Source organism: Anomaloglossus baeobatrachus, chromosome 4 (genome assembly GCF_048569485.1).
Source record: "Anomaloglossus baeobatrachus isolate aAnoBae1 chromosome 4, aAnoBae1.hap1, whole genome shotgun sequence".
NCBI classification, from domain to species: Eukaryota; Metazoa; Chordata; class Amphibia; order Anura; family Aromobatidae; genus Anomaloglossus; species Anomaloglossus baeobatrachus.
In genome coordinates, this window is record NC_134356.1 from 698321485 (window position 1) to 698339372 (window position 17888).

Below are 17888 nucleotides of genomic sequence, written 5' to 3' on the forward strand. Positions count from 1 at the left end.
CTCCGTTCCTCCCCTATCCATCCTTTCCTTACTTACATGTAGAGGTGAGCAAACCTGAGGTTTGACTTTCAAACCGAATACCCTGTTATGTGGCGGAACGCGTGGGTCTCTCCACCCACTCCCATTTTAACCTTTGGGTCACACGCTATTACATGATGTCTCTCATCTGTTCAGAGATTTTATACAGCTTCTTTATCGTGTCCCATCAGGTTTATACAGGTTTGTCTACACTGTAGTAGATTGTGGTACATTGTGTGTGTCTCTATACTTATTTTGGTATAGAGACCTCAACAAAAAGTTCTTCCTCTCTACTCTTTGCTTTTAATTCATTTTATGCTTCCAATTTTTTGTGCACTTAGATTGTATAATGAAGACATTTTTTTCAGGTTATCATTTTGCAAACGCCTGTTACATAAATGTTCCTGGGGTTACTGGTGCCACTCAGACACCTTCTTTTCTCCTCTACAGGGTGGGCCATTTATATGGATACACCTAAATAAAATGGGAATGGTTGGAGATATCAACTTCCTGTTTGTGGCTCATTAGTATATGGGAGGAACTTTTCAAGATGGATGGTGACCATGGTGGCCATTTTGAAGTCAGCCATTTTGGATCCAACTTTATTTTTTCAAATGGGAAAAGGGTCATGTAACACATCAAACTTACTGAGAATTTCACAAGAAAAACAATAGTGTGCTTGGTGTTAACGTAACTGTATCCGTTCATTAGTTATTTACAATGTTTTGACCACGTATAAAATGTGTTCAAAGTGCTGCTCATTGTGTTGGATTGTCAATTGAGCCCTCTTCTCCCACTCTTGACACACAAATAGCAACACCGCAGAAGAAATGCTAGCACAGACTTCCAGCATGGTGCACCATAGGTGTCAGTTCTGAGCATTCCTACATGAACAGTGTCCTGGAAAGTGGATTGGTGATCATGGTCCAGTTGAATGGGCACCAAGGTCTCCTGATCTGACCCCCTTAGACTTTTCTCTTTGGGGTCATCTGAAGGCAATTGTCTATGGTGTGAAGATACAAGATGTGCAGCATCTGACACAACGGATACTGAAAGGTGGTCACCACCCATCTTGAAAAGTTTCCCCCCTTCCATATACTAATTAGCCACAAAGAGGAAGTTGATATCACAAACTATTCCCATTTTATTTAAGTGTGTATCCATATAAATGGCCCAACCTCTATTTTGCAAACAACATAGAATAGATCAGAAATTGAACGTTGAACATTTTTCCATTTCATTTGAAAATATTAACTACTTTAGAAATTGATGACATATCTCAATAAAGTTGCTCCTGGGCCATTGTAATGTCTGCCTGGAACCACAGTAGAATGGAGGAATAAACCTGCGTTCAACTGCATACAAGTGGAGAGGTGCTTAAGGGAAATAGGGAATTCAAATATTATAGCAAATCCCAAGCACACAAATGGAGATGACACAAAGATAATGCAAATGTGGTTTATTTAGACTAGCTGCAGAAAGAATCGCCACTACCAAGACAGAGCAAAACCAACGTTTCGGCCAGTGTAGGCCTTTATCAAGGATTTGCGTGTCATGAAAACATGCATAGGACGATAAAGAAAACGTCCGGGGACTGCAATGGACGTGCGGCGTCTTAATATCAGCAGAAAGTTGCAGTAGCCAGGGAGGCATAGATAAGAGGTAAGATAGAGGAAAGATTGCCTTAAGACAACCAGGAGTGGGGACAGGGTCCCAGAGGACAAGGGTGTCAGCAGGGCAGTGTGGCAGGCGGCCTCCCTGGCTACTGCAACTTTCTGCTGATATTAAGACGCTACACGTCCATCGCAGTCCCCGGACGTTTTCTTTATCCTCCTATGCATGTTTTCATGACACGCAAATCCTTGATAAAGGCCGACACCAGCCGAAACGTTGGTTTTGCTCTGTCTTGGTAGTGGTGATTGTTTCTGCAGCTAGTCTAAATAAATCACATTTGCATTATCTATCTCAGAATGGCTGGACAAGCTAGAGGGAAACCACTCACAAAGAAGGACCCCGAGAACCCCGAAACCCTTTAATCTTTATACAGGGATTTGGAAATACTGCAGGTCCCCAGAGATCACTACCTGTGGAAAGCTGCAGTCCAGAGGAGAGTAGAAGAAAGGCAGGGTCAAACCAGGAGATGCAAAACAGGGACAAAATCAACAGGCAAGGATGTAGTCAGGAAACCAGGCAGAGGTAAAATCCAGATCTGGCAGCGAGGAACAAAAACGGCAGGCAAAAGGGGTAGAGGTCTAAACAGAGAACAGTTAGAGGTCAAAACACAGGGATCCATATTCAGAACAGAGAGGGAACCAGGAAGCAGGAATACAAAACTATCTCTGGCAGTGAACAGCAGACAAGAGGGGGGAATTAGAAGGGTGTGGTGTCTTCCCATTGGCTGTAGCTGAATGGTGGTGACTTCAGCTGGAAGACACACGCCACATACAGTCAGCCAGTGGTACTGCAGGTCCAAGGGAAACCCAGCTTAATGGATGAGCAGAGTCTGTGCCCACCAGAGCCACTGGCACCGACTCCTCTCCTATCACCAGCACAGTCCATGGTGAGAATACGGCGGCGCCTGGTGACCGAAGCAAAAGAAGTCACAGGAGCAGACTTTGGTGAGGACGTGGCAGCCATGTCCACCATTATGCAGTGTTCCCTCTTCTTCTTACAACAGTCTGTAGATGTCGAGAAACTGAGGAGACAATTGCCAAAGTTTTGTGAGAGGAGCATTGCCCTCTTGTTGTCAGATGTTGGAATCCCGATGCTCCCTAGTTCAAGATCAATGATGGATTTCTGGTTTCATAATGTTTCTATTGGTGAAAGGTCTGGACTGCACGAGGCTGGTTCATACCCCCCATGTCTTTTTCTGAAGAGCCTTGCAGCAGTGATGGGTGCAGTATGTGATTTACCATTGTCCAGCTGTAATATATAAGATGTTCCATAAAATTATTATTATTATTTATTAATATAGCGCCATTTATTCCATGGCGCTTTACAAGTGAAAGAGGGTATACGTACAACAATCATTAACAGTACAAAACAGACTGGTATAGGAGGAGAGAGGACCCTGCCCGCGAGGGCTCACAGTCTACAGGGAATGGGTGATGGTACAATAGGTGAGGACAGAGCTGGTTGCGCAGTGGTCTACTGGACTGAGGGCTATTGTAGGTTGTAGGCTTGTTGGAAGAGGTGGGTCTTGAGGTTCCTCTTGAAGCTTTCCACGGTAGGGGAGAGTCTGATGTGCTGAGGGAGAGCATTCCAGAGTATGGGGGATGCACGGGAGAAATCTTGTACGCGATTGTGGGAAGAGGAGATAAGAGAGGAGCAGAGAAGGAGATCTTGTGAGGATCTGAGGTCGCGTGCAGGTAGGTACCAGGAGACTAGGTTACAGATGTAGGGAGGAGACAGGTCGTGCATGGCTTAGTGTTTGAACTGGAGTCGTTGCGTGATGGGAAGCCAGTGAAGGGATTGGCAGAGTGGCGAGGCTGGGGAGTAGCGAGGGGAGAGGTGGATTAAGCGGGCCGCAGAGTTTAGGATAGATTGGAGGGGTGCAAGAGTGTTGGAAGGGAGGCCAGAGAGCAGGAGGTTGCAGTAGTCGAGGTGGGAGATGATGAGGGCATGCACTAATGTTTTTGCTGATTCTTGGTTAAGGAAAGCACGGATCCGGGAGATGTTTTTGAGTTGTAATCTGTAATAAACATTGTTTTGATTAAGCAGTTGTTGTTCTAACCTTTGTAAATAATGCTCAGCTTTCCTGGTGCTTTTCATGCGTGATCTCCCCGTGTCATGCACACTAATGCCCCCTAAACCACCAGAGGTGCAGAACTGACCACTCTCGAGGATGGACTTTCTTTTTGATAACAAGCTGGATGGTCCCATTCCTCAATAACAAGTGAGATGGTCCTCTCCTCAACAACTATCTGCATGGACCCTCTCATAGATAACAAGCTGGATGGACCCTCTTCTTGATAATAAGATGGATGGTCCCTCTCCTTGACAACAAGCAGGATGTTCCCTCTTCTCGATAACAAGCAGGATGTTCCCTCTTCTCAATAACAAGCTGGATGGTCCCTCTTCTTGATGACAAGCTGGATGACCCCTCTCCTTTATGATAAGTTGGATTGCCCTGCTCCTCACTTACAAGTTGGATAACCTTTCTCCCCAATAACAGGCTCCTTGATAATAAGCTAGATGGTCATTCTCCTCCTGAGTAAGAAGGACACGACATCTGTGGTTTTCACAAATAATTTCACATTTTTATTCATCTGACCACATAAAAACAGTTTTCCATTTTTCTTTAGTCCAATAACATTTTACTTTGGCCCAGAGAAAAGTACACAGTTTCTGGATTGTACTGCTATCCCGCTTCTTATTTGCATGATAGAGCTGTAAGTTGCATTTGTGCATTGCCTGGTGACCTGTGTTCTCAGATATTGATTTGGGGAAGCATTTCTGAGCCCATGAAATGATTGACTGAATCTTGTCTGTATTTAATTCTGTGCCACCTGAGAACCCAGAGATCATGAACATCCAATATTGGCAGTTGGCCATGTCCCTCATGCCCATGGATTTCTCCAGAATTTGTGAATATTTTGATGATATCATGTCCTGTCTAAGCAGTTTTCCACTGGTGGATATTTTTCTGAAATAGTGCCACAATTCTTAGTGGCAGTTTTTCACAGGTTGGTGACCTCTGACCTTCATTGCTCCTGAGAGACTCTGCCTTTCTCAAATGCTCTTTTTATACACAGTCAAGTGGCTTAGTTAAACACTGACCTTCCAAATGTTTTTCATTAGTTTCAATTAATTTTTCAGCCTTCTGTTAACCCTGGCCTAACTTTTCTAAAGTAGTTAATTGCTGCATTCAATTAGTAAAGGAGTTAAGTTGTTCAAATGAAATGGGGAAAATGTCCAACGTTCAACTTCTGACCTTTGTCCTTTGCTCCCTGTGATGAAATGTGGCGATAAGAAATTTCAGATCATTGCATTATTTACATTTTACACAGTATCCCAACTTTATGGAATTGCGAATTTCCATGATGACAAATAATCTCAAAAACATCTGTATAACTGTCTAAAACATCTACTGAAATATTGGTAGAAACAATTCATAATAACAAATGGATTTTTAGAAAAAAGTGAAACCTTGTCAGTACACGGCCCATTTTTGCAGAGTCTGTCACCTCTGCAGGACAACCTTCACGAAAGAGCAGCTTTCAAAAATCCAAAAACTAGATGTCAAGCAGGAAGCAGTCGTCCAGTAGAGACTTTACATAGATAAAATATCTAACTCAAGAGCAAATAATTTCAAAGAATTTTCGTCATTAAAGCCTTGTTCTTCTCCCGACTGAAAACTACATTAAAAACTTAAAACAATCCCCCATCTTGGTTTCTAAAAAAGTTTCTTTTGAATTTGGCAAATATTATACAGAAACCCGATCATCACCAGTTACAACTGAAGGCGACCAACAGTATGAATGGCCTGGATTATAACCTTTGCAACCTCTTGGTTTCTCAAGCTGTAGATAAGTGGATTTAACAATGGCGTCATAACTGAATAAAAGATGGCTGCTACCTTGTCTTGCTCCTCAAAGACGTTGGAAGGAGAATGAAAGTAAGTGAGAAACACGGAAACATAAAAGATAGAGGCACAGATGACATGTGAGGAGCAAGTGCTGAACGCTTTCTGCCTACCCTTAACGGATCTAATCTTAAGGATGGATGTAAGGATGCAAATGTAGGAGAATAATATCAAGGCCAAAGAGCAAAGCCCACAAGACCCTATCAAAAAAACATTGACCATATCACAGGTAAAGGTATCGGAGCAGGAAAGCCTGAGCAGTGGGGGGACATCACAGTAGAAGTGGTTGATAAGGTTTGACCCACAATATCGGAGACTAAATATACAACAGGTCTGGACTAACGACTGGAAGAAACCAAAAGAAAAAGCCCCAAGAACCATATGGAAGCATTTCTTCTTGGTCATTATGGACACATAATGTAGCGGGTGGCAGATAGCAGCATATCGGTCATAGGTCATAGGACATACTCGAGAGGAGAAGAACCTCTGTACCAGCAAGAGCAGCAAAGATGAAGAACTGGAGAGCACAGCCGGTGAACATGATGACCTTCCGTGAGGAGATAAGGTCTGCAATCATCTTAGGAGTCACAGATGAGGAGTAGAAGAGGTCCACCACCGAGAGGTAACTGAGGAAGTAATACATCGGGGTGTGGAGGGCAGACGTCTTACGCACAATGATGAACAACCCAACGTTACCCAACACAGTCATTACGTAAACCAGGAGAAAGAAAACGAAGAGGAAAAGACCAAGATTTGAATCGTCGGTCAATCCCGAAAAAACAAACATCACTGCCTGGGTCTTGTTTTTGTCATTCATTTTCTTTCTTTCTCTGAAAAGGTAAATTACATTTTAAAATTCAAAAATTGGAAAATGAACACAATATACATAACACATAACACAAAGTTATGGCCGGTCTGACCAGAATCCCAGTTACCCGGCTTCACATTTCAATGAAGTCATTGTTAAACCTTTCAGTAAGTGCTCTACAATGGGGCACATGGATCAGAAGCGGGGCACATGGGTCTTTACGATTGTGTACCTGGGGTTGTTTTAGATATTGTCAATGGAGAGAGAATAGAGAGACAGAACAAAAATGAGGTTAACCTAATGGCCAAGAGAGCCAAGGGCCAATTTGGTGAATAACTAAGTTGGATGCTCCAATCATCTGTATGAGCATTGTAATGATGGTAGTATAAGTACACTGCATTGTTTGGTAAAATCTTTGTCTCTTGGATAGCTACTGCTCATCTGTGACTACAATACAATTTACTTGGCTCATTTTTCTTCTCTTGTTTGCACGGTCTGATAACTTCCAACCCATTGCAATTTTTAGGAGGAAGATAACAATGGGGCATCCTTTACGTCTAGAGGAAAAAAAGGTAAGAAGGTTTACTCATAATCACAGATGCAGATTCTTTACAGTAAGAGCAGTGAGACTATGGAACCTTCATATAATGTTGTAGGTTCAGTACAATGGCCCAAAGAGGCCCTAAACGCCTTTCAGTAAAAGTATAATATTACAGATTTATTTGTGGTAGGATGTTGATCCAGGGAACTAGTCTGACTTATGGCATATTTGCTTCCCCTGGATCAGCATGTTAGGCTACAGTTTGAACTCAATGGACATAGGATATCTACTTCCAAGATAAAAAACTATGAAACTCTGAGGCTATGAAACAAAGTCATCTTAGAGAACTGATGTTATAGAACCAATTTAGTATTTGAGGCTCAATGAAAGCGGGGAAGAGCAGTGTTACATTCCCATCTTAACCTGCTCCATCAACACTTACCTTTTGTCACGGCTCCTATGCGTGGAGCATTCTGTGTTGTTATGGTCTGCCTTGCACGCCTGCAGAGCCGGTACTTGCGGTTCCTTTGCGCAGAGCCTTTTGCACGTTGGAACCTCTGCTGTTTGTCTTGAACACCTATGGACGGGTTGCCTCTCAGCTCTGGGCTCTACGCTGGTCTTGAGAGGTGCCTATGCAGATGCTCCTCATTCCAGGTGATTGGTTTGCTTCATTAGGGACCATGCTCGCCTGGAAAGTCATCAGTCGTACTTCCTGGCTACAGTAGTGCTCTCGGCTCCCATAGTGTTTAGTGATCTGATCTTGGCTCTCAACTCTGGACTGTTGTTGACTCTTCTCTGCTTGTGTCTCTATTTTTGTCATTAACTCCTGGCCATTGACCTCGGACCTCCTTCTGACCACGTCTCCTCCTGCTCCCTGTATACTGTATGTACTCTCCTGGAATCCTGACCTTTGGCTTATATCTTGACCTCGTCTCTGTCTGCTCCCAGTGTCCTGTTGTTACCTCCTGGCTTCTGACCTCGGCTTGTCTGACTACCTCTCCATCCACCTAGTGATGGACATCACGCGTTTGTCACCAATCACCAAAGTATTGGCTCTACAGGCAGAGTTGGAAAGACATCATGGTTCCAACACTTTCCAGTCTAGGATACTGGTGATACTGGTGCAACTTAACATCCTCCTTAGCTTACTGCTGGGAGTTGCCAGTATGCTTGCTTGGTTACTCTCTGTACTCTGGTGCTATTTTCCTGTTGTACTCATTCTCGGTTGACCTGGTTTGTGATCATGACTATCTGACTATATTTGGCTTTCTAATCCTCCCTGATCTGACCTTGTCTAGTGTAACTTCACTAGATATTTCTCTGATGACCGTTTTGCATTCGGATTCTGACCTCTCTGTTACTGACTTGGCTAGTTTGGCTAGTCCTTGCATCCAGCTCACTTCTCCGGCCAGCAGCTACTCCAATGAGGCAAGCCTGGGGGCTGAGTTTCCTGAATCCTGAGTATTGCAAGAAACAGAAGTCTACAGGATATGGAATCATTAGGTTAATAGTATTATATGGTGTTGATGATCTGGATTCAAATACCCAAAAATTGAATAATATGAAAATCCAAAGTGATGAATCTACAACTCCCAGCTCTATTCTAAGCTGCTTGTGTCTGTGTAGATGTAGGTGATTTTCTCACCAGTCTGATATAAATACGTCCAATGCAAGAGATCAACATTATTCCTCTGCTCCTAGCGACTGTGCAGTAAATCCGGAGAGTTTTATAATAGACCATATTACTTCTGGGACATTATTGCTTCTGGCCCCAGAGTGTAGAGAAAGGATGAAATCACAGAAGAATTGAATATAATTGAGGCATTAGGATGAACTGTGTAATGGATCGACTTATTGTAACGTTATTAGAGATGAGCGAATCTTTTGAAATTAAAGTAGACCAGATTCACAAAAAAAATTGATAATTTTTTTGGCACTTTTTCTTAACACAATTATTCCCCTCTTCCCAAAAAGGATTCAATAGAATGCAAACATAGTACAGATTTTTGTGACAAGAACATTTCCTTTGACAGACACTGAGTTAGGATTTTCTGTTTCTTTGAAAAATACTGTGTTGGCTTGCGGGTTTCTAGTGCATAAAGAAGTAAATTGAAGTAAAAAGAGGATTCCCCTCTTCCCAAAAATGGATTGGAAAGAAATGCAAAAACTCAGTACAGATTTTTGTGACAAGAAAATTTCATTTGACAGACACTGGGTGGATTTTCTGTTTCTTTGAGAAATATTGTGTTGGCTTGTGGGTTCTTAGTGCATGAAGAAGTAAAAGGAAGTAAAATGAGGATAAAATCAACTTTATTGAAAAATACTGTAGATAAAAACATGTTAAAAATACAGTTCAAGGAATATATGTAACATTAAGAACCAAATAAAAGGAAAAGAGACAGGACAGGACCCATCTTGACAGGAAAAAAAACAAATGTAGAATATTTTGCAAATTTTTTAAACAAGAAAAACTGAAATATCACATGGTCATAAGTATTCAGCCCCTTTGCTCAGTATAACACATGGTCATAAGTATTCAGCCCCTTTGCTCAGACACTCATATGTAAGTCCCATGCTGTCCATTTCCTTGTGATTCTCCTTAAGATGGTGCTACTCCTTCATTGGAGTCCAGCTGTGTGTAATTAAACTGATAGGACTTCATTTGGAAAGGTGCACACCTGTCTATATAAGACCTCACAGCTCACAGTGCATGTCACACCAATGAGAATCAAGAGGTCAAAGGAACTGCCGAAGGAGCTCAGAGTTAGAATTGTGGCAAGGCACTGATCTGGCCAAGGTTGCAAAATATTTTCTGCAGTACTCAAGGTTCCTAAGAGCACAGTGGCCTCCATAATCATTGAATGGAAGAAGTTTGGGACCACCAGAACTCTTCTTTGACCTTGCCATCCAGCCAAACTGAGCAATAATGGGAGAAGAGCCTTGGTGAGAGACGTAAAGAATAACCCCAAGATCACTGTGGCTGAGCTCCAGAGATGCAGTAGGGAGATGGGAGAAAGCTCCACAAAGTCACCTATCACTGCAGCCCTCCACCAGTTGGGCCTTTATAGCAGAGTGGCTGACGAAAGCCTCTCCTCAGTGCAAGACATATGAAAGCCACATAGAGTTTGCAAAAAAACACATGAAGGCCTCCCAGACTATGAGAAATAAGATTATCTGGTCTGATGAGACAAAGATAGAACTTTTTTGGTGATAATTCTAAGTGGTATGTTTGGAGAAAACAAGGTACCTCATCCCAGTGAAACATGGTGGTGGCAGCATCATGCCAGGGGGGTATTTTTCAGCTGCAGGGACAGGACGAATGGTTACAATTCAAGGAAAGAATAATGCGGCCAAGTACAAAGATATCCTGAAGGAAAATCTCTTCTAGATGCTCTGGACCTCAGACTTGGCCGAAGATTCACTTTCCAACAAGACAATGACCCTAAGCACACAGCTAAAATAACAAACGAGAGGCTTCATCTCTGTGATGAACATCTCTGTGACCATTCCTGATCGGCCCAGCCAGAGTCCTGACCTAAACCCAATTGAGCATCTGTGGAGAGACCTGAAAATGGCGTCCACCAACATTCACCATCCAACCTGACAACTGGAGAGGATCTGCAAGGAAGAATGGCCGAGGATCCCCAAATCCAGGATCCCAAGAAGACTCATGGCTGTACTAGCGCAAAAGGGAGGGTGCCTCTATTGAATACTGAGCAAAGGGGCTGAATACTTATGACCATGTGATATTTCAGTTTTTCTTTTTTTATAAAAGTTGCAAAAATCTCTACATTTCTGCTTTTTTTTCTGTCAAGACGGTGGATGGGGGATGGGGCGCAGAGTTTACATTAATAAGAAAAAAATGAACTTTTTTGAATTTACCAAATGGCTGCAATGAAACAGTGAGAAATTTAAAGGGGTCTGAATACTTTCCGTACTCAGTGTATACAGTGTGTGTGTGTATATATATATATATATATATATATATATATATATATATATATATATACACAGACCAAAGGTTTGGACACACCTTCTCATTCAAAGAGTTTTCTTTATTTTCATGACTCTGAAAATTGCAGATTCACATTGAAGGCATCAAAACTATGAATTACCACATGTGGAATGAAATACTTAACAAAACAGTGTGACACAACTGAAATTATGTCTTACATTATAGGTTCTTCAATTACTGCTTTGCACACTCTTGGCATTCTCTTGATGAGCTTCAAGAGGTAGGCGGGCTTTGCACGTTGCGACATCGCAAGCCGATGCTGCGATGCCGCACGCGATAGTCCCCGCCCCTGTCGCAGGTACGATATCCTTGTGATACCTGCCGTAGCGAACATTATCGCTACGGCAGCTTCACATGGACTCAACTGTCCTGGGACGTCGCGATGCCGAGCGCGATAGTACCCGCCCCTGTTCCAAATGCGATATCTTGGGATAGCTGCCGTAGCGAAAATTATCGGAACGGCAGCTTCACATGCACTTAACTGCCCTGCGACGTCGCACTGGTCGGCGAACCGCCTCCTTCCTAAGGGGGCGGGTCATGCGGCGTCACAGCGACGTCACACGGCAGGCGGCCAATAGGAGCGGAGGGGCGGAGATGAGCGGGATGTAAACATCCCGCCCACCTCCTTCCTTCCGCATATCCTACGGAAGCCGCGGTGACGCCGGTAGGAGATGTTCCTCGCTCCTGCGACTTCACACACAGCGATGTGTGCTGCCGCAGGAGCAAGGAACAACATCGGACCGTCGCGTCAGCGTAATTATGGATTACGCCGACGCTGCACCGATGATACGATTACGACGCTTTTGCTCTCGTTAATCGTATCATCGAACCTTTACACACTACGATGTCGCATGCGATGCCGGAAGTACATCATTTTCAATTTGACCCCACCGACATCGCACCTGCGATGTCGTAGTGTGCAAAGCCCGCCGTAGTCACCGGAAATGGTCTTCCAACAGTCTTGAAGAAGTTCCCAGAGATGCTTAGCACTTGTTGGCCCTTTTGTCATCACTCTGCGGTCCAGCTCACCCCAAACCAATCTTGATTAAGTTCAGGTCTGGTGACTGTGGAGGTCAGGTCATCTGGCGTAGCACCCCATCACTCTCCTTCTTAGTCATATAGCTCTTACACAGCCTGGAGGTGTGTTTGGGGTCATTGTCCTGTAAAAAAAAAAATGATGGTCCAACTAAATGCAAACCGGATGGAATAGCATGCCGCTGCAAGATGCTGTGGTAGCCATGCTGGTTCAGTATGCCTTCAATTTTGAATAAATCCCCAACAGTGTCACCAGCAAAGCACCCCCACACCATCACACCTCCTCCTCCATGCTTCACGGTGGGAACCAGGCATGTAGAGTCTATCCGTTCACCTTTTCTGCGTCGCACAAAGACACGGTGGTTGGATACAAAGATCTCAAATTTGGACTCATCAGACCAAAGCACAGATTTCCACTGGTCCAATGTCCATTTCTTGTGTTCTTTAGCCCAAACAAGTCTCTTCTGCTTGTTGCCTGTCCTTACCAGTGGTTTCCTAGCAGCTATTTTACCATGAAGGCCTGCTGCACAAAGTCTTCTCTTAATAGTTGTTCTAGAGATGTGTCTGCTGCTAGAACTCTGTGTGGCATTGACCTGGTCTCTAATCTGAGCTGCTGTTAACTTGCGATTTCTGACGCTGGTGACTCGGATAAACTTATCCTCCGCAGCAGAGGTGACTGTTGTGAATGTTAGTTATGTCTTTGCTGCTGGGAGGCTCCCTCTGGTGGCCAGGAAGGGTTTGGACAGAGACCAGGTGGGTTGTGCAGTGGGTGTTTCCTTTCCTAATTCTCTGCTTATTTAAGTCCTGGTCTGATTGCAGGCTGTTGCCGGATGTCAGTTGTACTTTGTATTTTCAGCCTGCTTAATCCTGCTCTACACCACATCTTCCCCAGATAAGTGCTTGCTCTTTATTTATTGTCTGGTTCTTTTGTTTATCTGGGTTTGTCATTTGTTGTGGTTGGTTTCAGTTTATTTCCTTCCAGGGATTTTCCCCCTCAGGGGATTGTTGAGGAACTCCCTGCAGTTCTGTGTTGGGTATAGCTCCTTTGGGTCCATGTGTTTGTGGCTTGTTGAATTTGTTATAATTCTTGTTTTCTGTTCATTGGTATGACAAGGGCACAGGACGGAGTTCAGAACGAGCGATCTGAGGGCCTTTTTGTACTATCAGGAAGTTGGTATTTTGCAGGGTTTTTCTCTGGTCACCATCAGTTCCTTTCCTGTACTTTCCTATTTTAGTCAGCGGGGGCCTCACCTTTTGCTAATCCTGTCATCTACCTATGTATTGTGTTTTTCCTATATCACCGCAGTCTTTGAATGTGGGGGGCTTGCTATTCTTGTCTATTTTCTGAGGCAGAGAGTTATTCATCTTTCCTACCTTTAGGATAGCTAGTTCTCCGGCTGGGTTCGCGGTGCACAGGATGTTAGTTGACCCCTCGGCTACTTCTAGTTGTGTTGGTTAGTAAGGGGATGGCGGCCAGATTAGTAACCAATGCTCTTGTCACCTTTTTTTGCCAATGATTTGTGGTGGTCTTCCATGGTTCTGGATCATAACAGTACATCCGGCCTACAAATTTAAAGGGTACTCTTAAGAAGGAAGAAAAAAAAAAAAGCTGCTGAGAATTTTTTTTTTTTTGGTGTTTTTCCTCTTCTTCTTTGGGTTCTGTGGAAGATTCCTTTTGTATAGCATGGATGAATTGGGTGAGCGTGTTGCTCGTCTTGATGCTAAGGTTCGTCATATAGAGTCTTATCTTGCACAGACTCCCCTTGCAGAGCCTAAGATTCCTGTTCCTGAATTTTTTTCGGGAGATAGATCGAGATTTTTGAGCTTCAAAAATAATTGTAAATTATTTTTTGACCTGCGCCCTAAGTCCTCAGGGAATCCCGTACAGCAGGTTAAGATTGTCATCTCCTTGCTGCGTGGTGACCCTCAGGACTGGGCCTTCTCTTTAGCGTCTGATGATCCGATTCTCAATGATGTGGACTCCTTTTTTCAGGCCTTGGGATTATTATATGACGAACCCAATATTGTGGACCAAGCAGAAAAGGTCTTGTTGTCCTTAACTCAGGGTTTGGATTCTGCGGAAACGTTTTGTCAGAAATTTCGTAAGTGGGCGGTCCTTACCAAATGGAATGATGATGCGCTTCCGGCTCTTTTTCGCAAGGGTATTGCGGATGCTGTGAAGGATGTAATGGTAGGATTTCCCGTCCCTTCTGGTCTTGATGCCTCTATGACCTTGGCCATTCAGATTGATAGGCATTTACGTGAGCGCAGGAAGATACCTGCTGGTTTTGTGCCTGTGGAACAGCCTCTGGAGCCTATGGAGTGTGATAGGGTCCTTTCTAATGCTAGTCGGCAGGGGTTCAGATGGAAGAATAGACTGTGCTTCTATTGTGGAGACGCTTCTCATAACATCTCTGTCTGCCCTAAACGTGAAAGGAGATTGGCTACTTCTGTTACTGTGGGTTCTTTTGTCTGTCACATTGATTTGCTCATTGTCTTCCTTTTCTGCATTTACCTTTGTGGACTCAGGGGCAGCCCTCAATTTGATGGATTTTGGGTTTGCTAGGGATTGTGGTTTTCCCATGGTTCCTTTGCAAACTCCTATTCCTTTAAGGGGCATTGATGCTACCCCTTTGGCAGAACATAAACCCCAATTTTGGACCCAGGTGCCTATGAGAGTTGCACCAGCGCATCAGGAGACTTGTACATTTTTAGTATTGCATAATCTACAGGACACCTTGGTACTGGGATTTCCGTGGTTGCAGACCCATAATCCGGTTCTTGACTGGAGATCCTTGTCGGTAGCTAGTTGGGGTTGTCAAGGTTTGCATTAGGACCTTTCCGTGTCGTCCACGTCTGCTCAGGCAGTTGATGTTCCAGCTTTCTTGTCTGATTTCCGTGATGTATTTAATGACCAGGAATCTGATTCTCTGCCCCCACACCGGGACTGTGACTGTGCCATTGAGTTGGTGCCCGGTTGTAAATTTCCCAAGGGACGGATTTTCAACTTGTCTGTGCCCGAACATGATGCCATGCGGTCATACATCAGAGAATCATTGGAGAAGGGGCACATTCGGCCCTCATCTTCTCCTTTGGGTGCTGGCTTCTTCTTTGCTGCTAAGAAAGATGGGTCGTTGAGGCCTTGTATTGATTACCGTCTTCTTAATAAAATTACGGTCAAATATCAGTACCCTTTGCCTCTGATGTCTGATCTGTTCTCTAGAGTGAAGAGTGCCAAATGGTTTACGAAACTGGATCTCAAGGGTGCGTATAATCTCATCCGTATTAAGGAGGGTGATGAATGGAAGACGGCATTTAATACTCCTGAGGGGCATTTTGAGTACCTAGTGATGCCTTTTGGGCTCACTAATGCACCCTCCGTCTTCCAGGCCTTCATGAATGATATTTTTCGGGACCTTATTGGTAAATTTTTGATTGTGTATTTGGATGACATCTTGATTTTTTCTGATGATTGGGACTCTCATGTGGGGCAAGTACGGGATGTTTTTCAGCTACTTAAGGATAATGCACTGTACGTTAAGGGGTCAAAGTGCCTCTTTGGGGTGCAAAGGATTTCCTTTTTGGGCTTCATCCTGTCTCCCTCCGCTATTGAAATGGACCCGGTTAAGGTTCAGGCTATTTACGACTGAGTGCAACCGACTTCTCTAAAATCCCTGCAGCGGTTTTTGGGGTTTGCTAATTTTTACCGTAAATTTATAGCCAATTTTTCTGCCATTGTCAAACCTCTGCCAGATTTGACCAAGAAGGGAGCTGATGCTGAGCATTGGACCCCTGAGGCAATTGTGGCCGTCCAGGAGCTTAAAAGGCAATACACTTCTGCCCCAGTTCTGCAGCAACCTGATGTGTCTCGCCCATTTCAAGTTGAGATCGATGCCTCAGAGATCGGAGCAGGTGCTGTTCTGTCTCAATGAGACGCTACTTCGGGTAAACTTAAGCCCTGTGCCTTTTTCTCTCGGAAGTTTGCTCCTTCTGAACGGAATTATGATGTGGGGAACCGGGAATTATTGGCTATGAAGTGGGCATTTGAAGAGTGGAGGCATTGGTTGGAGGGGGCTAGGCATCAAGATGTGGTGCTTACAGACCACAAGAATCTCATCTATCTGGAATCGGCCAAGAGGTTGAATCCTCGGCAGGCCAGGTGGGCTTTGTTTTTTACCCGGTTTAATTTTGTGGTCTCTTTTTTGCCGGGCACCAAGAATGTTAAGGCTGATGCCCTTTCCAGGAGTTTCTGCGCTGACTCTTTGGAGGTTGTCGAACCGTCTACTATTCTGAATGATGGTGTAGTTTTCTCGGCTATTTCGCCTGATCTGCGGTTGGCACTGGCGGAATTTCAGGGGGATAAACCTGAGAGATGTCCTACAGGGAAACTGTTTGTCCCAGACCAATGGAGAGACCGAGTTGTCTCTGAGGTTCATTGCTCTGTTTTGGCGGGTCATCCTGGCATTTTTGGTACTCGGGATCTTGTGAGACGCTCTTTTTGGTGGCCTTCCCTGTCCCGAGATGTCCGTCATTTTGTGCAGTCGTGTGGAGTTTGTTCTAGGTCCAAGCCCTGTTGTTCACGTTCTAGTGGGCTATTATTGCCTTTGCCTGTACCTAAGAAACCTTGGACGCACATCTCTATGGATTTTATTTCAGAGCTTCCCGTCTCTCAGAAAATGACTGGGATTTGGGTGATCTGTGACAGATTCTCCAAGATGGTCCACTTGGTTCCCCTATCTAAGTTGCCGTCTTCATCAGAGTTGGTGCCTTTGTTTTTCCAACATGTTGTTCGTTTGCATGGTATTCCCGAAAACATTGTTTCTGACAGAGGGGTGCAGTTTGTATCCAGGTTTTGGAGGATTTTTTGCTCCAAATTGGGTGTTCAGCTGTCTTTCTCCTCGGCATTTCATCCTCAGACCAACGGTCAGACTGAAAGGGCTAACCAGACCCTGGAGACCTATTTACGGTGTTTTGTTTCTGCAGATCAGGATGACTGGGTTTCGGTTTTGCCTTTGGCTGAATTTGCCCTTAACAATAGAGCTAGCTCTACCACATTGGTGTCCCCCTTTTTCTGCAATTTTGGGTATCACCCTAGGTTCCTCTCAGGGCAGCTTGAGGCGTCTGACTGTCCGGGGGTGGATTCGGTGGTCGACAGAATGCAGCAGATTTGGGGGCAGGTAGTGGATAAATTGTTTCAGTCCCAAGAAACTGCCCAAAAGTTTACTAACCGGCGTCGGACTGTTGGTCCCCGGTTTAAAGTAGGGGACATGGTGTGGTTGTCCTCTAAAAATATTCCTATGAGAGTTCCGTCTCCTAAATTTAAGCCCAGATTTATTGGACCTTTTAAGATTTCGGAGATTATTAATCCTGTATCTTTCCGTTTGACTCTTCCTGCGTCATTTAAGATTCACAATGTCTTCCATAAGTCCTTGTTGAAGAAACATGTGGAGCCGGCAGTTCCTGCAGCAGTGCCTCCTGACCCTGTTTTGGTACAAGAAGAACTGGAGTATGAGGTCGAAAAAATTCTGGATTCCCATCGCAGTAGGCATCAGCTTCAGTACCTTGTGAAATGGAAGGGTTATGGGCAGGAGGAAAACTCTTGGGTTGTGGCTTCTGACATTCATGCGGACAGGTTGGTTTGCGCCTTCCATCATGCTCATCCCGAGCGACCCGGTGGCGTGGGTGAGGGTTCGGTGACCCCTCCTCAAGGGGGGTTACTGTTGTGAATGTTAGTTATGTCTTGGCTGCTGGGAGGCTCCCTCTGGTGGCCAGGAAGGGTTTGGACAGAGACCAGGTGGGTTGTGCAGTGGGTGTTTCCTTTCCTAACTCTCTGCTTATTTAAGTCCTGGTCTGATTGCAGGCTGTTGCCGGATGTCAGTGTTCTATG

General features: G+C 44.4%; 1 pseudogene; it reads right to left on the minus strand.

Moving 5' to 3' along the window:
• Positions 1 to 5470: 5470 nt before the first annotated feature.
• LOC142303055 (olfactory receptor 5AR1-like) lies at positions 5471 to 6419 on the minus strand (annotated as a pseudogene).
• Positions 6420 to 17888: the final 11469 nt, after the last annotated feature.